The sequence below is a fragment of the Centruroides vittatus genome, unplaced genomic scaffold (assembly GCF_030686945.1).
Source record: "Centruroides vittatus isolate TY-2023 unplaced genomic scaffold, ASM3068694v2 contig_349, whole genome shotgun sequence".
Classification (NCBI taxonomy): domain Eukaryota; kingdom Metazoa; phylum Arthropoda; class Arachnida; order Scorpiones; family Buthidae; genus Centruroides; species Centruroides vittatus.
In genome coordinates this window covers 838,981-856,276 of record NW_027122172.1, presented here as the reverse complement: position 1 = coordinate 856,276, position 17,296 = coordinate 838,981, and the positions used below count along the sequence as shown (strand labels likewise).

The following is a 17,296-nucleotide window of genomic DNA, read 5'->3' as shown; positions in this document are numbered from 1 at the left end:
ATTATCGATGTTTCGTACATTTTGTTGGTCTATAGTTGTACCGACTAGTAAACAGAAATGTTGGCCACGTGGTTAAACGTTAGATGAAAAATCCGTTTGTACTAGTTAGTAGCTCGGGACGCCCCCTACTGGGCGTTCTAGCAGCAGCGGTGTCATTCCGTGGTATAAATAATTTCATATTACAAATAAAAATAATAATTTTAATTAAATTTGTTTAGTAGCTGTATATATGTTTAATAGGTGGTTGTCTCTTTAATCCGAAAACATTCGGTAGACTAACTTACAGCTAAACAGGCTTAAAACTTTTTATTGGTTCTTCATCAAATGCATTTCGGACCAGTTTTATGAGTCCTGGTCCCTCATCAGTGCTACAGGAAACCAAAGGTTTTTTATTAACATGGGTGACGCGAGTGCGTACATAATAAGATTTACAAAAAATTCCTTAAAGAACATTTTTAACTAAATACATTTTTTATACCTTTTTAGTTCTTCGTATCCTCCTTATTAACTATACATTTCTCACTGGTATCTGTTTTCATATTCGTTTTTAATTCCTATTTTCCCGTGTACTTACAGTAGTACTATAATTATAAAGTTTTCTTATATAAAAAAATTTTTTACAAAGATCTGTGTAACTAATATAGAGTTTTCTAAAAGTAAATACGTACTTACTAACTATTTTTTCCGGATGTATTACAAACATTTTACATCAAATTTTAGTTCTATAAATATATCTTTAAGGCTGTTCGGAAAGCATTGCGCTTTTTACAATACTAGAACGTTCACAGTAGGGTGCCACACATAAAGCTATTAGTCTGTTGCGCCCTCTATTACATAATACCACTGTTGGAATGTATTTAGTTAAAAATGTTCTTTAAGGAATTTTTTGTAAATCTTATTATGTACGCACTCGCGTCACCCATATTAATAAAAAACCTTTGGTTTCCTGTAGCACTGATGAGGGACCAGGACTATAAAACTGGTCCGAAATGCATTTGATGAAGAACCAATAAAAAAGTTTTAAGCCTGTTTAGCTGTAAGTTAGTCTACCGAATGTTTTCAGATTAAAGAGACAACCACCTATTAAAAATAATAATATAATGAATTTCTCATGGCGTACCCTACTAAACGCAGTCAAAAACGCAAAAAACCGCATCTAATAATAATATAGTGAATTTATTGTTAATTTAAACAATAGCTAGGTGGCGCCTAGTGGCCGTTTTTGATATATCGTGGAAGAGACTGCAGCTTTATACAGGAGATAAGGCTCAGACAGAATCAACGAAATGTTGAAAAACTTTTTTATCGTTACCTCTCTGGCTAGCAACTGTTGAAAGAATAGTTGCGTCAGGACACAACATTGTTACTAGGAAAACCAATACATGTTTGAGCAGTTTTTCATCTTGGATGTTTTAAGAGTTGATTGCTGTTTGTACTCTTGTAATGCACGAAATGAGCCTCGTGATGGAAATGACCAGTATTGCTAACTTCATTTTAAGCAACCTCCCTACAATGGACTTTTAAATCACTACATATATATATATATATATATATATATATATATATATACAGTATGATTTATATATATTTACTATCGGGGATGAGTGACACAAAAATCGTAGTACTACCAAAATTATGTATTTTCGGGCTCGTTGCCGAGTTAGAATTAACGATTGTTTTGCCTACCCCTTTTTCCTCGGAAAGGGAGTCGGACGGGGATGCTCTCTCTCTCCGTGCTACTTTTTATTTTAGTTTTAACGCGCCAGAAATGGCAAAGTCCCGAAGTGTGGTACTTCGGGGCTTTGCTATTTCCGGGTATTCTTTGCTTAGTAACTTAGTCTCTCGACCGTAAATTTGCAGCTCGTGCGTACGATGATGTCGCCTTCGTGTCGTGCACGTGATGGAGCTGTCGTCGACGAGTGGAAATGTTTCTATTGATTGATGGATCTGTGTTCTTTCCGTGTACTTTCTCTTGCATCACTGTAAGTGCTGGTGTTAAGATTTTAGATTTATACTTTAATGCAGCAACACTCAAAGAAAGCCTGAAAGAGATATATTCAAGATAAGGGACCAAACTTCTGTTTGGACAGGTAGCTTTCTCTACCTTCCTAGTAGAATAGCAACTTCATTTACAAAACATTTTTTTTTTTTTGCACACTTTATTATATCTATTCTTGGCCCCTCTGTAGGCATTGGACATATTGATCATTTCTTTTTCTGTTTTGTTTGGGAAATAAACTCAAACAGATTAATAGAAAGCAAATGGTGGATAAGCTTTGCTTGATCTTGTCATTTTACTTTTCTGGTGGTTATCTATTCATAACAAGGGAAAGTAGAATATCAAATATGCAAATCTCCATGTTTTAAGACCCCTGAACTCAAAAATGGAAAAAAATTCCATCTTTGTGTGTTTGTGTCTATTTTGTTTAATAACTCAGGATGCAGTAAAGATTAAGAATTGAAATTTTACATGGTAACTTCTATATAAGGGGCATTTATGCTATTAAATTTTGATGGCTAAAGACCGAGGCAGTGGAAAGCTAGCATGGGGTCGTGCCTTGTCTTGAGGGGTCGGACTTAACGAAGGTTTTATTCTATTGGCATTCGCAATTTTTTATAAAACTTATCATTATCCTCAAAACTAAGATTTTTGTCATATAAAAATTAATAATTTAAAAGGTATTTTTATAACAAAATCTTGTAACAGATGGTGCCACAGACAATTTTATTTTTTTACGATTGATAATATAGAAGTTATTTCTTAAATAAAATCTCATAATAGCTGGGAAAGTTGTGCAAGCCATTGCTGGATTTTTTCGATTGCTGCTGAAATTAGGTAGATTGTCCTTGCCCTTAGATCCCACAAACACCCAGTTGTAAAGCTATATTGCCTTCTGAATTTTTTCACTAAATTGGTTCTCTCTGATTATCAGACAGATTTGATGCATAGAATGATCCTGCTACCCTCTTTGTTCAAATTTGGTACAAAGACCAATTTAGTCTCATTCAATCTAACAGCTTTCCTTCTGGTAAAACTAGTTTCCTAAATTTGTCAGCATTTTATGCCCGATAATTCTCTGTTCCTGCATTCATTAAGCATTCGGGCCACTATTGACTGGTTGACAATTTGATGATGTTTTGATAGATTAATGCAGAACTGTGCACTGAACTTCAGTGGAGAACCCTGCACAAGTGCTCTTTTCAATATGAGTAAGCTCTGATTTATCAGAGTTTATGTTGAAAGTGTAAACTAATTGATGTAAGATGCTGATGCTGAGTATAAACTCTTCACTAGAAATGGCAGTCTTGAGACAGAAGTGATATATTAAAAAAATGAACTTGAGGAATTTGATGTACTGTACAATTAACTGAAGCATCAATATATTATTTTGATGAAGGAGATTGTGATACAAGGTAAGTGAACAGTAACTTAAAATTGTTTTATGATTTCATGAATTATAGCTTAGATTTTTTTACAGCTGTAGTGATATGTAATTATCAAAAACATTGCTTTAATTATGGAAATTGTTATCAAAGCTAGAGTGAAGTGAGAAAATATACGAGAAATAATATTGAACAATGTTTTCTTGGGGATACTATAGATTACTATCTATGGAATTTCAGGACTTTGAGTATATATCTGAACTGAGGGGACCGAGACGAGTTCAACAATACCCTACTTTTGGACCGGAGACGAAAAATAAAAAAGTTATCATACTTTTTTCGGCGATCGCGCGATGATAGGGAGTCGCGTCGCTCTCTGCTAAGTCGGCCTCGCTATCGCAATCGGGAGTCCCGTCGCTTGCCGTTAAAATTGCCTTTAGTAGACGTTTTCCCCCTTTTTTACTTTGTTCAAGAACTACCGTGAATCGATCAATAGTTTAGCACATGGTGGCGTGTGGTGGCGTCCATACGAGAGGTCAGTCGGGCCGCCATGTTCGCTGCCATAAGTAACATTAACCGAAATGGCGATCGCACGATGATCGGAAGTCGCGTCGCTCTTTCCGTTCTCGTATCGCGTGTTTAACCCTACTGGAGATGACCGTAGTTCGACGTCACGGTTTGCAGACTTTACCGCAAGATGGCAGTACTAGCAACTATGGTGCCGTCTTCATGAGAGCATTAAAAAAGTATGGTAAGTGAAAAAGTATGATAACTTTTTTATTTTTCGTCTCCAATCCAAAAGTAGGGTATCGTTGAACTCGTCTCGGTCCCGTCAGTTCAGATATATACTCAAAGTCCCAAAATTTCATAGATAGTAATCTATAGTATACCTGTTTTCTTTGTATGTGAGAACTTAGGTGATTGTCTACAGCAGAATTGTTTGCAGCCAAAAATTATTCCAATTTTCTTTTATTGTGATATTCTGTTTGAGTTCTTATATGAAAACTGAAATAGGTAATCACATTTCCAACTGATTTTGTATTCTATTACTGGCCTCTTTAAATTGGCTTTATATTAAAAAAAGGTTAATGTTACCCTAGGTATCGAGATGGCGGCTTGTCTCCGATTTCAGAAAAACAAAAGCAAAGAAACAGTGGGGATGCATGTTCTAACCTAACCTAACCTAACCTATTCTAATAAATTACCATAATTATTAGAATAGGTTAGGTTAGGTTAGGTTAGAACGTCCCCACTGTTTCATCCCCACTGTTTTCTTTCTTCTGATTGCTGGGATTGGAGACAAGCCGCCATCTCGATACCTAGGGTAACATTAACCTAAAAAAAATATAAGAAAGCATGACAAGTGAAGCAAATCATATTGGGTTCATTGTCTGGAAAGTGGCTATAATACAGTTGAATATTTCATATGAAATGAACTGTCATTAGCTTGTTTATCTGACTATATTACTTAAAACTGCTTTACCAAGCAATGCATGCGTTGAGAGGAGTTAAGAAATGTGATTGCATCCTAATATAAAATATCAAATATTACTAATTAATATGTTTAAAAGCAAACTGACATATTTATAATGTGATATAATTTATATTCTTTCTGTTATTTCAGTTTTATCATTATCACATTATCATTTTTATTAGATACGGATTACTTTTTGGAATTGGAAAATGTAATTCAATACTTTTTATTTATCTAATTAAATTTCTGTAATTTAGTATGTACCCAAGTGAAAAATTAACCAAGTTATCTAATTAATACTAATCGAAAGACCATAATATTACTAGTTATAACCTAAAGGATGAGGAATTAGACAACAGAATTCCCAAAATTTTGACAAGTTTTCTTTAATAAAACAAAGTGCCAATTTGGCACTTTGTTTTATTAAAGGATTTTAGGTTTAGGAAGGTTTAATTTAATTAATAATTTGTTTGGTTTAACTAATAAATCAAGTTTAAAGATGTTGATATAAACTGATAAATTTTACTGTTATTTAAAGCAATATACAGTATTTAATTGATGAGAATTTGTATCATACTACTGTTTATAGAAAACAAAGATTTTATTTTTGAAGCTCTCTGATAATAAGGTAGGAAAATCTTTTAATTGATTAATTTATTCAGTATTTTAATATGCTCTAATGCCTATTCTAATGGCATACCAGAATGTTGCACTTAGACCAGAAGGTTAATGTTACCCTAGGTATACAAAATGGTGGCGCTTCCGGTCGCCATCTTGTTTGCACATGCAAATGTGCAAACAAGATGGCAACCGTCGACAATAACCTAAACACGCCTATATTTAAACTTTTTTAAAACTAAAACATTTTTAAAACAAAATTTGCTACTTACTTTTTCCCCTGCTTTTGGTTGCTTTTCCTACTCTTGGACCAGAAACAAAAAATAAAAAGTCAACATACTACCTATAAATTCAAACGATGTATGGACGAAGTGAATTGCGAGATTCTATACATCAGTGGTTCGAACAAAATTTGCCTGTATTGTACATAAACTTTACTCCTCTTAAGAACTGAAGCCTTATGATTCACATCTCTCGCCTTTTCATCTACGATACGCAGCATCTCCATAGAGGGTGGCACCTGCGATCCACGACCACCTAGCCTTCCATGTGTCATTCACGTTGTCTTTCGGCGTTGGAAATCACTATTACATATCCTTGGTTATGACAAATTTATCACGTTTAACACACATTTGCACGCTTTAAACGTACATTTGAACCACATATAAACCATTTACAAATTTTTTATCTCACTTGTACACTTTTATGACATTTAACACACATTAAACACATTAAGGACATGTTTGACATGTTAATTACCATTGACAAACTTTCCTCCTCAATAACTTTAACTTCGAGTAAATTGTACAAACTTTAAAAAACACAGACACCTTTAAAAAATTAACAACGTGCATAATCCGTCTACATGGTAACCAAAATTCGAAATTCACATTATTTCTCATGTTTTCAGAACGGAATTTTTTGATGGATATTTGCATACGAAGGCATCATTACTATCAGCGCCATCTACATTTCTTTTCTAAAAACACTTGCCATTGAGGTTACCGGAAGTGCCGCCATTTTGTATACTAGGTTCACATTAACCGACCAGAAATTTTTAGACTAGTATGTGCCCAAAAACAGATGGTAAATCTTAGAAATATGTTCTTTTAATGTTAGAAATACTTCAGTTGTTCATGTTTGTTGATTCTAACACTTCATATTAATTATATATGCTCATTGATAAAAATGTTATGTATCCAGATAGAATTGTTTGATTACTGCAAAACTTTGCATACAGCTATCTCCCAGACAGGTATGTAAATGGTTGTAGTTGTGGACTGATTGCATGCCAGGTAATAATAGTGGTGTCTTAAAATTGCTACCCCAGTATCATATAAAAAGGCTTTCAGAGTCTCACTGTGTTTAAAATTATCAGTGTGCCTGTTATTTGAAGATCTTCGAATGCCAGATATGTCTATGTGATGTAGTCAAAAATCTTAAGGAGAATTAACGGAGTTAGAGAAAAGCTGTATCATTGGGCTGAGGGAAGCAGGATGGCCATTATACTAAACTTTTATCATTCGGGGCATTTTGATCTGAACACAGAAATGTTGAGAGCAGTGGATATGTGGAACACACATACACAGTAGGCAAGTTCTACACATTCAAGAAAGACCAGCAGGAGAGGTGATTATCTGATCATGAGATAAGCATGAACAGCACAATGGAGTTTTTGTCCACTTTTGTATTGAGCATTCTGATATAAAACTACTGGTTAATTAACAATTGTCTTTATTGATATATACCAAACCAATTATGGTGTGTAGATGACAAAAAAAACAAACATTTTTTAACTCCTCCTGAGTCCTTCATCAGGTTTTTTAATGATTCTTCAATGGTGCATTTACAGATAATGTTCTATCAGCCTATGTGTAACGTTTCGATAACTGTGTGCTGTGGCTAGGCACTCTATAAATGCTAATTCGGCATCGAGAGGGATTGGAAGAATGTGTTAAGGCTCTTCTGATTAATCCCATGTACATCGCAATCTAGTACAAAAACGAATCTCACGACTCCACAGGTATGTATGATGACATGGATTCCAGTTTACGGTAAACTGAGGTGTAGATACTAACCGCTCCACTCTAATATTTATGTCCAAGAAGTGCACCTCCGAAGGACCAGATCAATGGTTCCTGACCACTGTGCCGCAGCACTTTAGTGTGCTGCGAGATTTCTGAAGTGTGCCGCCACTGCGAATATCCATACATAAATGACATCAGACAAGTAGTTCAATCGGTTCTACCTTCTTATGGAGCATTTGGAAATTGTAACCTGTGTTGTTGGTAACAGCCTGTAGGTATCAAGGCGTTTAGAAAATGTGACCTAAATAACCGTGTTTAAAAATCACTGTTATGATGTCACCGGTTGTCCTGTGGTACTTACTGAATTAACTGTGATGACAAAGTGGATATAGCGGTTCTATTAAAGTACAAGATGGCAGACACATTATATCGTCTGACAAATGTGGCCGTAATTTTAAAAATTTATAGAAAATAAAACATTTTGTTTCTGCGACTCAAAGCGACTAAAATCAGAAAACCATGTCTTCCCAAATTTCAGATGAGGCAAGACAGAATGGAAAATGGCCAGCAAATGATACAAAATTATCGATTTCACAATATAAACTAAACAAAGATAATTTTTTCCGATACTTGTTAAAAAATTCTACAAGTTCATTTTCTTTTTTGATGAACTTGTCGAATCATCATCATCATATGATTCTGAATGTTACCATGGTGTTACCAGTTACAATTTTTAAATGCACCTCTAGCAGGGACTGACTGAACTGATGCACATGACTATTACAGTTCTGGGGCAATACCACAATATTGTGTTGTCAAATTTAATTAAAATGGATTCAAAGTAATATACGATATGTCGTTTTTAATAATTTTTTAACAAAATTATTTTTATTTTAAAAGAACCTCTTAAAATGGATAAATGGATAAAAAAAAGAAAGTTTAACAATGATAATGATGTTAGCGATCAGGCTAATGAGCCTGAGCCCAGTCTTTGCCAAAAATTGCAATATTCATCGTAAGTATAATGATGACTTCTTAAAATTTGGATTTACATCTACAACGGAAAATGATCAAACTGTTCCCAAGTGTGTGGTATGTGGCTGAAATTGTCAAACAGTGCTATGGTTCCTAGCAAGCTCCAACGTCGCTTGCATCAAAAGACAAAAACTACAAAATGTTACTCACGAAAAACTGTAACCGGTGCGTAACGTACAATATCAGTCACTATGAACGTTTTCAAAACCCCTCCTGGGTCCTTCAGGTTAAAAAATTGACTGAAACGATTTTTGAAGATGAAAAAAGGAACCAAATCACGTGCTGAACAGCATCGAACGTGGAAATTTTACATGTGGCTGAATGTTATTTTAAAAATTTGGTTCCTTTTTTCATCTTCAAAAAACATTTCAGTCAATTTTTTAACCTGAAGAAGAACCCAGAAGGGGTTTTGAAAACGTTTGTAGTGACTGATATTGTATGTTACGCACCGGTTACGGGTTTTTTGTGAGTAACATTTTTTATACACTCGGTGTGAAGTTGTTCATCATTAGACAAAAGCTACTTTCAGAAATCATTATCTGCAAGATCCAAACAAGTAAAGGTTTTTGAAAAACAATTTAGTGTGTCTGGAAAAGCTCAGATAGCTTCTTATGAAGTGGCTGAATTAATTGCTCTTAAATTAAAACCTCATAATTTGGCTGAAGAAATTATATTACCTGCTTGCCGTAAAATTGTAAAAAGAATGATAGGTGAATCAGCAGAAACTGACATTTGTAAAATATCACTTTCAAATGACACAATTCATTGCAGGATTATAGACTTGTCCCGAAATATTGAAGAAAATACTAGTAAAATTCTTGCAAATTCCACTTTTGCACTACAAATTGATGAAACAACTGATATTACGGGAAAAGCACACTTAATTGCATTCGTTCGATTCATTCACGAGAATGATATAATTAATCAATTTTTATGTTGTCGTGAATTATCTGATTTTACAACAGGAACACATATTTTCAATGTTATTAATTCGTATTTACAAGAAATTAATGTTTCGTGGAATATGTGCATTGGCATTTGCACAGATGGTGCTCCGGCTATGACTGGATCTATAAAAGGATTTTTAGCACATGTAAGGGAACATAATGCAGATATGTTAGTTACCCATTGTTTTTTGCATCAGGAAACACTCGTTACAAAACAATTACCATCAGAATTGAAAATAGTGCTGGAACAATGTGTTAAAATGATTAATTATATAAAATTAAGACCATTGCAAAGTTGCCTATTTAATCAACTATGCCAGGCTGTGGAGTCTAAATACGAATCATTGTTATTGCACACGGAAGTTATGTGGTTGTCCAGAGGGAAGGTTTTATCTCACGTACTTGAATTAAAAGACGAGATAAAGTTATTTTTTGAACAAGATGATAATGATTTTGTTGATTTGTTGGATGACAAAATATGGTGTGCTAAGCTAGCATACTTATCTGATATTTTGTTATTTTTAATAACATAAATACAAATATGCAAGGACCAAATGAAAATGTTTTAAACTCCACCAATAAATTGTTGGGATTTAAAAAAAAATTACTTTATGGAAGAATAAGGCACAAGAAGATAGTTTAGAAAAATTTGAGTCAGTTCCAAAAGACTGCTATAAAATAATTCATAAAATAGTTATTGATCATTTGACAATATTTGAGCAAAGAATTGTTCATTACTTTCCAAATTTAAACATAAAAAAATTTGATTGAATTCGAAATTCATTTGTGATAAATGACACGTTGGGGTATTAGTTAACTTTGAAAAAAGAGGAAGAATTGATTTCGGTGTGTAATAACCGAGATTTAATTTCAAAACATTCAGAAGAATCAACTAATTCGTTCTGGATTAATCTTAGATACAATTATCCGACAATATCACAAAAAGCTTTAAGTGTGTTATTACAATTTTCCACATCTTATTTGTGCCAACTTGGATTTTCGGCTTTGACCAACAAAAACAAGAAAGAGATCCAGTCTTTTAAATCTGCATCATGAAATGAGAGTAGCGTTATCATTTTTACGCCCAAATATGAATGAAGTTATCAAAAAACACCAAGCTCAAATTTCGCATTAAATGTAATTTATAATTTATCATTAAATAAGCATTTTGTTTACTTTGCAATTTCATTTTATATTTCATTGAAAATTATTATTGCATGCTATTTTTACAAAATATATTATAAGTACTGTATATCCCTCAATTAACCAAGTAAAATTTTTTACAATTTATCTTATTGTTAGTGCGCCGCCAAATTTTTAAAGTACTAAAAGTGTGCCGTGATAAAAAAAAGGTTGAGAACCACTGGGCTAGATAGTTCTACTTCCAGGATCAACTCTGTAGTGATTATTATTGACAGTATTGATAAACACAGTCAGATCCAGAACTGTCTTCCAGAAAATAATAATGTCATCAATATACTTCCTATATAACAGGATGTTGGGGAGGAACTGAGGAAGAACCTTGTTCTCCAACTGTCATACTACCATTTCACAAAGGTCCCCTGATACAGGGCTACCCATGGGGATTCCTTTTCCTTGAGTGTAGATGTCACCGTTGAACTGGAAAACCGAATTATAACAAATTAAGTGTGTTATCTCCAGCACTAAGTGGTCTAATGATTCATCCTCGACAACGTGAAATAGGATGTCACTGAGTGCACAAAAGGAAGGAGGGATCTGAGTAGATAGGTAGAGAGACTTTAAAGTCCAAGACCATGATGTACTGGGGGAGGTGACCTCTTTCAATTATGTTATGAGCTCTACTGGGCTAGCAACAGTATTTCAGTTCGGTTTTGCAGTTTAATGGCAACATCTACACTCAAGGAAAAGGAGTCCCCATGGGTAACCCTGTATCTTTGCGACCTTTGTGAAATGGTGGTACAACAGTTGGAGAACAACGTCTTTCCTCAGTTCCTCCCCAACATCCTGTTATGTAGGAGGTATATTGATGACATCATTATTTTCTGGAAGACAGTTCTGGATCTGACTGCGTTTATCAATAGTATAAATAATAATCCCTACAGGGTTGATCCTAGAAGTAGAACTATCTAGCCTTTCGGTGGTGCACTTCTTGGACATAAATATTAGAGTGGAGCGGTTAGTATCTACACCTCAGTTTACAGTAAACTGGGATACATGTCATCGTACATACTGGTGGGGTCATGTAATTCATTTTTGTACAAGATTGTGGCATACGAGGCATTAATCAGAAGAGCCTTTACACATTCTTCCAATCCCCAGGCTCTCAATGCTGAATTAGCATTTATAGAGCTCATAGCCATAGCACACAGTTATCGTAATGTTACGCATGGGCTGATAGAACGTTATCTGTGAATGCACTCAGGACACACCCTTAGAGTTGACCCGCCGAGCGATAATCAATCTGATGATGTAGACCGGGTCCCTATCACCTTTAACCTGTACTTAAGGTCTTTATGTGCCAGAAATGCCAGGTGTGTCTCGCTTACAGGAGGTGACCAACTATTTTTGACATGCTATGTAATGGTGTAATGGGAAGGATCCTCCCAACCCAAACAGACCCCCTACATATATAGTGTCCCTATAAGGGTCAACAGATGAGAGAGAGACTGGTATATATAGGGTGAACTAAGCGCTCCATAGGGATCAGATTACAACATCGTGCAAGAACCACCACAGCCCTCTCTATGTATGCAACAGATCCAGACATAGTAGTGGACTTTAACTGGGTCAAACTCATCCTCGCTGTGCCCTCCCATGGAATACTTTAGATGGTTGGAGGCTATGCACATTTTTAAATCCAGTTTTACATCTACATGCATAAATAATAAGAGGAAATGGTTTTGTCAATGGCCTTGCAAGAGTTGATTGACAATGCGGCTTAGCTCTACATTGAGTCCCGGTAGGGCGACTCTGCGCTGGCACGACGTGGTTGTAAGAATTTTTGAACTTATATTCAAACTTGTTTGAATTTTATTCCAAAACGAGAACCATTGAAGAATCATTAAAAAACCTGATGAAGGACTCAGGAGGAGTTAAAAAATGTTTGTTTTTTTTGTCATCTACACACCATAATTGGTTTGGTATATATCAATAAAGACAATTGTTAATTAACCAGTAGTTTTATATCAGAATGCTCAATACAAAAGTGGACAAAAACTCCATTGTGCTGTTCATGCTTATCTCATGATCAGATAATCACCTCTCCTGCTGGTCTTTCTTGAATGTGTAGAACTTGCCTACTGTGTATGTGTGTTCCACATATCCACTGCTCTCAACATTTCTGTGTTCAGATCAAAATGCCCCGAATGATAAAAGTTTAGTATAATGGCCATCCTGCTTCCCTCAGCCCAATGATACAGCTTTTCTCTAACTCCGTTAATTCTCCTTAAGATTTTTGACTACATCACATAGACATATCTGGCATTCGAAGATCTTCAAATAACAGGCACACTGATAATTTTAAACACAGTGAGACTCTGAAAGCCTTTTTATATGATACTGGGGTAGCAATTTTAAGACACCACTATTATTACCTGGCATGCAATCAGTCCACAACTACAACCATTTACATACCTGTCTGGGAGATAGCTGTATGCAAAGTTTTGCAGTAATCAAACAATTCTATCTGGATACATAACTTTTTTATCAATGAGCATATATAATTATTATGTTTTACATCATCTACACATTGTAATTGGTTCAGTATACGTCAGTAATTATATCCAGGTGTGGTGAGTGGTTGTTAACAATTGTGTTTATTTGATCCATAATATACCTGACTGGGTGATGACCAAAACAGACAGGTATGTTCTTATTTCCCTTCTTAGCACCCTTTTGTGGTATAGTGCAACAAGGAAGGTCACAACATCCATCATCCAGAATCAGGTGAAAGCCTCTCTATAGAAGGCTCTCTTTTAATATCATTGGCAGACAACTAATAAATGCAAATTTGCACAGACACTGCTGTGTGTCTTGTCATTAGTACCTCAACATCTGCTTTATTTGCTATGAGCTTGCAGTTTTTGTTCTAAATCTGTTTCTGCTGTTGACTGTGCATTTGTGATCCTTGAACGAACAACCAAATTCCATTTTTCTTATTCTTAAATTTCACTTTCAATTCTATATTTTTGACCAAAGTTGCTCCATTTTTCAGGCAAAACTCTTAGCCACTTATAATGGCATGGTTTGCAATCTGGTGCAATTGATCTTATATCAATCTTATATCCATTGCCATATTCACTGACAGCATTCTGCCATTTATTTTATATATAACTCTAATAGCCTGCATCACATCATCATATGATTCTTGATACTGTTATAGATAGCTCTAACATCAACTGTTACTTTAAAAACTAGGTCAAGGTCCATGTTGACTTTCTTGGCAACAAGAGTGTAAGGAACTGAGTCCGAGCGTTATTTTTATTTTATTATTAGTTTTCGTTTTATTATATTTTGTTTGGGGCTTATGTTTATTTGGGACAAAGGTTCCCCACCACTCCCTTATTAGTAACGAAAAAAGAAGATAAAACAACTCACGAAAAAAAAATAAGTGCCATAGGAAAAATCTTGCGCACTCGCGCTACCCAGCGGAAGTAAACGGTCCGCAGAAAAAAAATGGAGGGGGGTCCCCACACTCACTAGTAAGGAAATACTTACTAAACCGTCTTAACATCCCAGAAAATTATGATAAATACTTTGTAAACGGTTTATAAGCTTTTGTCGGAAAATTAAAGCTGCCAGGAAAAAAATTAATGTTAACAAACTAAGTATGTAAATAAGGGGAGTAACCCAGCTGAAGTGTGACGTCACCTCACAGCATAAAACCCGTACGTTAACCGAAGAAGGAAGAGGTGATTTCCAAATCGAGGTGAATTCCAGAGAGAGGTGAATTCCAAATCAAGGTGAATTTCCAGAGAGGTGATTTTCAAATCGAGGTGAATTCCAAATCGAGGTGATCTCCAGAGCGAGGCGAATTCGAAAGCGAAGTGTTTTCTGATAGAAGTCCAGATTGATAATTGGACGATCCAAGGTGTTAAAGAGGAGTTCGATTTGACGATATCGAAAGGATTGAGGAAATAGGTTTTTCGTATAGTGAGGTGACGGATAGACGTTTAATTCGTAAGAGATTTTGTTCATAGTTTCTAAGTATTTGATTTGTCGAATTTTCAAAGGGGAATTAATATTAAGTTAAGCTAAGTAGCCGAGTTTATTGTCGGGTTGACTTGTTGAATTTCGTTAATAAATTTTGTTTGGATTATAGACATTTGTACATAGTAAATTCTAGTTACTAATTAAATATATTTGAACTTTTACTTTGGCTTGATATTTATCGTTATTATTACTAATTTTTCGGTGCATGCTTAAAAGCCCAGGCCTGGCAAACTAATCTCAAATCTGCATAAAGTACCCGTTAGGTTAACGGAAGTTTTACCGACCGCATTTAGTGTTGGTTTCCTAAGATACTAAAAATAGTACTTTACAAGAGGGCATATTCCTTACTCAAGACTGCAACTAACAGCCTGTGTTAACATTTATTTTTACTCTTATCAGTTTGTATTCTTCATGCTTTGCTTTGGCAGGAACTTAATAATCTTTGGCAGCATAAGTGGGATGATCAGATGAGAATCATATTACCAGGAAATTCATCCCTGACATCAGGAACTATGTCCTTAGACACATCTAAACTATAACATAACAAAATTCCTGTACAAGCATGAAAATTTTCAGTTGTAGGAGCTGAGTGTAAGGTTTACCTCAGCCTAACATCATTGTCCTATGCTTAGTGACATTTCTGTAACTTATTGTATAGATTTGTTTTGGAACAGACTTCCATTGTGTTAGTGAATGGAGGAGCACTGTTAATTGCTTCAAACTCCCCACTGCTAACATGTTGGCTGGGAGCCAACTCATATATGATAGTGGTAGTGCAAGATATATTGATGGCATAGCAGTGCATTCAGAAAGTTCTGTATTCTTTCATGGCAGGGCTGCAAATAGCCATTTTCCAGCAAGATAATGCTTAGTTGCACATATGCAAGTTTCCCAGAAGTGTCTCTATCATTTCATGTTTCTTAGCTCGCCTGATGCCCAAATTTGTTGCCTCTTGAGCATTTTATGGGACCAGATTAGATGCCAGCTTTGGTTATCTACAAGTGTTGGGAATCTGGAGCAGCAGTTGCAACATTTGTGAAGAAAATCAGGATAGCATGTCTCCTTGTCCAACTGTATTGCCACATGCATCCAGGCAAGATGTACAGTACTTAAGATTCCTTTAAATTATATAATTGTTTCCCAAGAAATTGTGCCTTTGCTACAATTTGATAATTGCTTATTACTGTTTTCATTATGTTTGCACAAATGAAACTTTATCGGTTCATTTCAATGCCTCCTCCTTGATGCCTAACTTGAATTTATTTATTTGTATTTGTGTAACTAATGTATTTGTGTAACTAATATCCTTTTTGTAATATTTATTTTAAAAAATTAGATATTTTAGATAAATTTCTGTCTGAGCATATAGTAATGTATTTATTTGATTGTAGATAAAATTATTTAATTTTTTTTTGTTTAATTTTGATAAAATAAAATGTGATAAAATGATCAAAAATTGATAAATATTTAACTGATTCATATAATAGTTCTGTCTGCATATATCTGCTGTTTTTAATTGTAAGTTTTTGTAATTTATTGAATGATTTTTTAATATACAGATAAAAGCCTTTAAAGGAGAGAGGAGAATGTCTAGTTATGTTTGTTTCTATAATGCAAAAAATTGTCTTATTTCATTAAGGAATTGCTCAAATGTAAAATCCAATCAAATTGCTTTTTCTAGATTGAAAATATTCAAAAATTGAATTTGTAGTTTTAGCTGACCAGATGATGGATTTAATCTGAAATTGACAAGTTTTAAAAATGTTTTAGAAAATTTTCATCTAAAAGAAAAGCAATTTGGATTTATTTTGTTGTAGTCAAATAAATGTTTATGCACTAATTATTACAGAGAGATGTTAAAACATAAAAAGATCCTTGTGCTCAGTTTGCACAATTGATTGCATCCTCCTGATTTTGAAAGTCGTGGTCCGGAGATTTTCCAAAAAGATATTTATAGCTCGGAGAGTCTATTCTTAACTGTGAGCCAGACATTGATGCTCCCAAAAGAGCTCAAGGAATCTAATCCAAACTGTTACGTGGTCCGTATATTTGACTGATTTTCAGGACTGATTTGCTAATCTAGACAGGAATACTTAGCATCACCCTGTAACCATTAAGGTTGGTTTACATGACACAACATTTGCCAATATCTTGTTGCTTGAAACTGCAGTATGCACAGATTTGCCTTTTTTGAACAACTTGTAATTTATGGATTACCTTAGTTTCACAGGTTGCAACTGTGTTGTAGAAAATTTAATCTATTGCTTATTGTTGTATCATCAAATGAAATGATTGTGATTAGACTCATGTTAGATAGCATTCTCACTACTCTCAATGGAAATTAATGCTCTTTTACATGCTCAACATGACTTGCAGGTCATATTCCAATGCATTTGAATGTTGTTGGTGTGTTTTTGGATGCAATAACATGTGTCAGTAGTCATATTGTATAAACTTAAGTAGATGGCTTATGTTAACTTAACTTGCCTACAAAGACGAATTTATCCGAGTTTTTATACAACGTAGTGTTTAACTTATATGCTCGAGTTCAGAGATTCGTACATCGTGCATAATTTTAAACCGTTAAAAATTCAAGAATTTAAAATTAATTAATATTA

General features: G+C 34.6%; 1 protein-coding gene and 1 long non-coding RNA gene across 2 annotated transcripts in view; one reads left to right on the top strand and one right to left on the bottom strand.

The window, feature by feature from the left end:
* Positions 1-280: 280 nt before the first annotated feature.
* On the bottom strand, positions 281-793 carry LOC136974465 (uncharacterized). Its single transcript, XR_010880641.1, has 3 exons — positions 677-793; positions 479-581; positions 281-368 (listed from the first exon to the last, which is right to left on the bottom strand). It is a non-coding gene; the product is annotated as an uncharacterized lncRNA (long non-coding RNA).
* A 1,946-nt stretch (positions 794-2,739) lies between these two features.
* Positions 2,740-17,296, top strand: part of LOC136974388 (tyrosine-protein kinase Fyn-like) — a 65,426-nt gene continuing 50,869 nt past the window's right edge. The window contains exon 1 of the mRNA XM_067269250.1: positions 2,740-3,414. The gene's annotated coding sequence lies outside the window, so the exon portion shown is untranslated. The remainder of the gene's footprint in view (positions 3,415-17,296) is intronic.